Source organism: Oratosquilla oratoria, chromosome 3 (assembly GCF_046742065.1).
Source record: "Oratosquilla oratoria isolate Oo_2021 chromosome 3, ASM4674206v1, whole genome shotgun sequence".
NCBI lineage: Eukaryota > Metazoa > Arthropoda > Malacostraca > Stomatopoda > Squillidae > Oratosquilla > Oratosquilla oratoria.
This window is the reverse complement of record NC_134779.1, coordinates 69,645,137-69,652,636: the sequence shown is the minus strand read 5'-3', so window position 1 is coordinate 69,652,636 and position 7,500 is coordinate 69,645,137. Positions and strand designations below refer to the sequence as shown.

Here is a 7,500-nt window from a genome sequence, read left to right as displayed (position 1 = left end):
CTGATATACATTGCATTACTTTACTTATATTTGTACTTATTACTTATTCTGATGCATGTTCCTGATCTTTGTACTTAGATAGTACCATATTGTATACTTATCTTGTTTCTTATTTGAACGATAATTTCCATATTCTCATAATCATGTAACGGTCCCATTGACCCTACTGCCCATTCTCTTTTGTGTTGATTGCCTGTAAATATTTTCCATTAATAATTTCGTTTACTAGTTTTATCGCTAGTTTAATATTCCTTTCCTGGAATCTTCTTTGTTACCTTTACTTCTAGTCTTACGAATTATCTAGGCCCTGACCAGATAGTTCAGTCCTACAGTGGCTTCTAGAAGTGAGCTGGTTCTTAAGCACTTAGACGTTATACGTAACGTCTCTTCACATACCAGCGCCCGTAACAAAGTGGCGACCCTGCCAGGATATTGGATCAGGTATTTAACACATTCTTATAGAGATGGATGATATAGTTCAAGAATTCGTTCAAAATCCCAAGGTAAGTTTCTTAAAGAAACAAACTAAAGACATTTTGATAGAAATAGGCAAGCACTTTGGAGTAGACATTGATACAAGTTTACGAAAGAAAAAAATACTTCAGGAACTTGTTGAAAATCTGATCGAAGATGAGATCTTATCTCCAGAAGAGATTACAGCTATACAAATTCCTTCAAATAGGTTAGAAATAGAGGCACGACTAACCGAACTTAAGATTAAGGAGATTGAATTAAAGGTCAGGAGAGTAGATTTTGAGGAGGAAGCTAAATTGAAACAAATGCAAATTGAGGCAGAATTTAAAGCTAGAGAGGAGGAAACTAAACTGAAACAAATGCAAATTGAGGCAGAATTTAAAGCTAAAGAGGAGGAAACTAAACTGAAACAAATGCAAATTGAGGCAGAATTTAAAGCTAGAGAAGACGAAACTAAAGTCAAATTGGCAGAGTTAGAATTAAAGAAGGCAGAAGTAGAAGCTAGGATTGTTGATAGACAACCCGTAGTTCAGGAAGGTCATATAGATATTTCCAAGTATGTAAAACTTCTACCCCAATTTTCAGAAGGAGAGCCAGAAATTTTCTTTCTTCAGTGGGAAAAATTGGCTCAACAGTTACAAATCCCTAAAGAAAATTGGCCATTAATCATTCAAACGCAATTTAAGGGTAAGGCTCAGCAAATTTATACTTCTCTTTCAGAAGCAGAAAGCGAGTATGATAATATGAAAGCTTGTATTTTAAAAGCTTATGAACTAATACCAGAGGCCTATAGACAGAAATTCCGTAATTATAGGAAGACACCTCAGTTAACATACGTAGAATATGCGGCTCAACAAGAGAGGTTATTCAATAGGTGGTGTTTGGCTAGTGAAACGGACACCTTAGATAGACTTAAACAGTTGATTTTATTGGAGCAATTTAAGAATACCTTAGAGACAGATCTTAGGATTTTTATAGATGATCATGTTCCCGAAACTTTAACTAAAGCTGCTGTATTGGCTGATGAGTTCACACTAAATCATAAACCTAAGTCAAGACAAATGGAATCCCAAAAGTCAAAGTCACATATTCCAGATTCAACAAAATACTCTGATCCTTGGTCCCCAAAGAAACGCTTTGAAAATCAGTCTAGCCCATCACATTTCAGTTACAGGTCTGATTTCAATCAATATCCTCCAAACCAACCTTGGCAAAGAATGGAAAGGTTTAAGACTAATCCCCCTGTAACTTGTTCATATTGTAAACAGGTTGGCCATCACATTTCTAATTGCAGAAAGAGACTGACACCCTCATTCTCCAATAAGACACCAACTCTTGTAAGTAATATAAAATCAGATGATTCAAAATCCTCTATTCAGGATAAACTACCAAAGAAGCCGGTATTGTCAAGTAATGTAGAACCCCCCTCATCAAATCATGATCCTTGTTTCAAACCATTTGTATCTTCAGGAACTATATCTCATAGTAGTAGTTCACAACAATATCCTATTTCCATACTCCGAGACACAGGAGCAAAGCAAAGTCTGATTTTAAATTCTGTCTTGCAGAATCTGGGTGAGTCATATACAGGTTATGATATATTGATAGAAGGAGTTGGAGGAATTATAAAATGTCCATTACATAATGTTTTCTTGCGGTCTGATTTAACAACCGGAATGGTTAAAGTAGCAGTAGTAGACTCTCTTCCCATAGTAGGAATATCCTTATTGTTGGCCAATGACATCGCTGTAAGCAAAGTCATTTCTCCCTTAATAACAAATAACCCTAAGACCTCAGTAGAACCTTCAGATAACTTACAGTTGTTTCCCGCTTGTGCTGTAACCAGATCTCAGTACAAGAAATCTGAAGAGGAGACCTATAATTTAGAATCCCTATTCTCCCAAACTGACCCATCTTCTTCTTCACCAGTTTCTCTATCTAGAGCAGAATTAATCAAAGAACAGAAGTCAGATCATTCTCTTAAAAATTTGTACGAGATTGTTTCATCTCCAGAAGAAGTTGAAAATATGTCACGAGGTTTCTATATAGAAAACGGAGTCCTAATGCGAAAATGGAGAGCATCCACCGCAACCGCTGACCAGCCATGGCAAGTAAGGAATCAAATAGTCCTCCCTCTTAGTTTCAGGAATAATGTTCTAAGATTGGCTCATCATACTCCCTTAGCAGGTCACTTAGGGGTAAGAAAGACCTTGTTCAACATAACCCAACATTTCCATTGGCCCACGGTTGTCAAAGATGTTGCCCAATATTGTAAAACATGTCATACATGTCAACTTGTAGGTAAGCCCAACCAGAAAATTGTAGAAGCTCCACTCCATCCCATTCCTGTAATGGAAGAGCCATTTAAAAAAGTTCTTATTGACTGTGTAGGACCTTTACCTCCTTCAAGTAAAGGAAATCAGTACATTCTCACAATCATGTGTATGAGCACTCGTTTTCCAGAAGCCATTCCTTTGAAAAATATTAAAGCTCAAAATATAATCAGAGAAATGTTGAAATATTTCACTATGGTAGGATTTCCTAAGAACATTCAAAGTGATCAAGGAAGTAATTTTCTTTCCAACAAGTTTAGAGAAACTCTTGTAACCCTAGGTATAAATCATGTAACTTCCTCCGCCTATCATCCTCAATCACAAGGTGCTCTAGAGCGCTTTCACCAAACGCTCAAGACAATGTTAAGAATCTTCTGTGCTGAGAACACTCGAAATTGGGAAGACGGACTCCCCTTTTTGTTGTTCGCCACCCGAACAACAATTCAAGAAAGCCTTGGATTCAGCCCGTCAGAATTAGTCTTCGGTCATGAAGTCCGTGGTCCCCTAAAGATACTTCATGAACAATGGATGAAAGAAGAACCACCTGTTCCTTCTTTGAAATACGTGTCCCAGGTCACCGAGAAGTTGTTAGAAGCTTGGAAGTTGGCAAGAGAGAACTTGACGAATGCTCAACGAGTAATGAAAGGTCGGTATGATAAAAATTCTAAACTTAGAACTTTCTCTCCAGGAGATCAAGTGTTACTTTATCTTCCCATACCAGGAGATCCATTGCAGGCTAAATACAAAGGACCCTATGAAGTCTTGTCCAGAGCCAGTGATCTCAACTACATAATCAAAACTCCAGACAGAAGAAATAGTTCCCGTCTCTGTCACATAAATACCTTAAAACCTTATCATTCCAGAGATCCAATTCCAGCTTGCAGCTCTACCACAATAAAATCGGAAGAGCCTCCTGATAACCTGCCTAATCCTCCTGAGATTCCCTTGGAAAACTCCCAGATACTACAAAATCTTCACTTATCTGAGAAACAAGATGTAGCAGAACCATTGAATGACCTGTTGAGAAAAGACCACAACTTCGTGTGGACGCCTACCTGTGAGACGGCCTTCAAAAACCTGAAGTCCCTTCTCACTAACGCACCAGTTCTAAGGGCACCCGACTTCCAACGACCCTTTCTTCTGCAAGTCGACGCCAACGACACCTGTATCGGTGCCGCCCTCTTGCAAGAACACAATGAAGTTCTTCACGCTATCACCTACTACAGCAAGAAGCTGTCCCCTGCGCAGAAGAACTACTCCGTACTTCTAGAACGTAGCTTTTCAACAGAAAGTGAAAAGCTTTCCCAAACGGTGGAGGTGTAACGTAATATTAGATATTACGTCATATGTGTAATTATGTTATAGAATTGTGTTCCTTTGTATTACATAACTATGTTCATATTTCTTGTCTATGTATGTATTGTAACAATGTTAAGCAGTAACGCCCGTCCACTATATGTAATCTTGCCTACGTGCGGTGAGGTGCGCACTCTTGTAGAACAAACAGACAAGCGAAATCCTGAATAGTTCGGAGCGCTCAGATTTGACAGTTACTAAATAAATAGATTGTTCAAGCGAGTCGAGGGTCCTAAAACTACCCATGTTGACGTGTTAACTTACCCTCCTCCCCCCCCTTTCACTCACCCGCACCCTTAACCGGAAGTATCCGGCTTCCGGTCCAATGGTATATAAGCGGTGGAACTCGCTGACTCCTTGTCATATTCCCACATATTGATCTCTTGATAAAAAATAGAAGGTTTAGATTCATGAGACGATTGGTGTGAAGTGATCACCCTTTTTGCCTACATTACGTGTCTGATATACATTGCATTACTTTACTTATATTTGTACTTATTACTTATTCTGATGCATGTTCCTGATCTTTGTACTTAGATAGTACCATATTGTATACTTATCTTGTTTCTTATTTGAACGATAATTTCCATATTCTCATAATCATGTAACGGTCCCATTGACCCTACTGCCCATTCTCTTTTGTGTTGATTGCCTGTAAATATTTTCCATTAATAATTTCGTTTACTAGTTTTATCGCTAGTTTAATATTCCTTTCCTGGAATCTTCTTTGTTACCTTTACTTCTAGTCTTACGAATTATCTAGGCCCTGACCAGATAGTTCAGTCCTACAGTGGCTTCTAGAAGTGAGCTGGTTCTTAAGCACTTAGACGTTATACGTAACGTCTCTTCACATACCAGCGCCCGTAACAATATACATATATATATATATGTATATATATATACATGTATATATGTATATATATATATATATATATGTATATATATATGTGTATATATATATATATATATATATATATATATACATTACACTGGGGAACACACTTTCGGTTGCATGAGTTCTGACACTTGATTCTGGTAGATTTGAGGTCACAGATTCTGAAAATGGCATTCGTTTGTGCAGATCAGGTCTAGTTTTGATGGTACGCGGCAATTTACATATCAGGTGACATGTTCTGAAAATAGCAAAGGGAGGTAATAAGCATATTAGTTTACATTCATCAAATACTATTCTTAATTACATCAGTGCGTCAAATATAGATTTGTGTGTGCATTATTATTTTATTTCATTAAAACAATTATTTTATTTCTTTTCCAGGTGTGATCATTCTGTAAACAGTGTTGACTTCAATCAAAGGAAACATGGCCTCTATAGCAAGTAGAAGGAAATGTGTGACGTGCCCGGATTCATTCTGCTACATTTGTGGTGCATTGACAGCTCCAAAGCAAAGAAGGAACATTAGTGAATTTGTGAAGAGAGCTTACTTTTGCTACTTTAAAGTGAAACTTGGAGATCAAGACAAACCATGGGCACCGCATAAGGTATGTCATTCCTGCGAAGAAAACTTGCGTCAATGGACTAAAGGAAAAGACAAAATAACATTCGGTATTCCGATGATATGGCGTGAGCCACGGGACCATGTCACAGACTGTTACTTTTGGGTGACTCGTGTTGCTGGTTTCACTAGTAAAACTCGTCATCTTATCACATACCCTAGTCTAGATTCAGCAATCAGGCCTGTGCCCCATTCAGATGATGTTCCAAAGCCTATCTTCACTCAACTTGCTTCTGTTTAATCTGACAGTGAATGTGACACTGAGGTCACAGAGGAGTCAACTAACAGAAATGACTTAGATTTTGCAGGCATATCGACAGAACCGGAAACATTTAGCCAAGCAGAAGTCAATGACTTAGTTCGAGATCTGGGCCTGTCTAAAAAGCTGTCAGAATTGTTGGCTTCACGGTTAAAAGATAAAAACTTGCTGAAAATAGACACAAAGGTAACATTCTTTCGCAACAGAGAAAAGAACCTCTTACAGTTCTTTGATTCTAAATTTGACTTCGTCTACTGTTGTGATATTCCTGGATTAGTCACCGCGATGGGAGCTCCAGGTTATGATCCGAAAGAGTGGCGCCTCTTTATAGATAGCTCTAAGCGGAGTCTGAAGTGTGTTTTATTACATATAGGCAACATCTTTGGCGCAATACCCATAGGACACTCAGTACACCTGAAAGAAAAATATGAACACATCAAAACAGTTTTGGAGCTACTCAAATATGAAGAACACAAATGGATCATCTGTGTTGATCTAAAAATGGTCAATTTTTTGCTAGGACAGCAAGGTGGGTATACAAAATTTCCTTGCTTTATCTGCCTCTGGGACAGCAGAGCCAAAGACAGACACTGGATTCAGAAGGAATGGCCAGTTAGGGAAAGCCTCAATGTTGGGAAAAAGAACATCATTTATGAACCCCTAGTGGAAAGTGAAAAAATTGTTTTCCCGCCCCTTCACATCAAGCTGGGCCTTATGAAACAGTTTGTTAAGGCGCTCGATAATGACAGTGACTGTTTTAAGTATCTGTGTGAAGTGTTCCCTGGTTTAACGCTAGAAAAACTCAAAGCAGGTATTTTCGACGGCCCTCAAATTAGGACGCTGATTAAAGACCAAGCCTTCACTCAATCCATGACTGATGTTGAGAAAAATGCATGGGGAGCATTCGTTTCTGTTGTAAGGAACTTTCTTGGAAACAGGAAATCAGAGGACTATAAAGAGCTCGTTGAATCTTTGATGGAAAGTTTTCATGTGTTAGGTTGCAACATGAGCATTAAGATGCATTTCTTGAACAGTCATCTTGAACTGTTTCCGGCAAACTTAGGGGACGTGAGTGATGAGCAAGGTGAACGCTTTCACCAGGATATCAAAGTCATGGAAGACAGGTATCAAGGTCGCTGGGACATTCACATGATGGCGGACTATTGCTGGAGCATTCAGCGAGACTGCACTGAGAGGCGATATTCAAGACAGTCCATTAAACGCAAGTTTGTGCCTGAATAAATCTGGCATAGTTCACAAAAGCAACTGATGGATCCAAAATATGCTTGTCAAGGTAAATAAAAGTAATTAAAATTAATTCTACGTGTTTGGTAATTCCTCTCTGTGTGCTGGTTTAGATTTTTAGCAGTAGTATATGGTAGTCTAACTATATAGAGTAGCAAATGGGAGGTAACTCACCGCAACAAAACTAGACCCGATAGAAAAAAAACCGGTGCCATATTTGAAATCAGTGACCTCAATTTACCCAGAAACAGGTCTCAAAATGTATGCAACTGACAAAAAGTTGAATTTTGTTCCCCAGTGTTATTTTTATATATATATT

At 38.3% G+C, this 7,500-nt stretch overlaps 1 pseudogene; it reads left to right on the top strand.

Moving 5' to 3' along the window:
• Window positions 1-5,156: 5,156 nt before the first annotated feature.
• Window positions 5,157-7,178, top strand: LOC143019805 (uncharacterized; annotated as a pseudogene).
• Window positions 7,179-7,500: the final 322 nt, after the last annotated feature.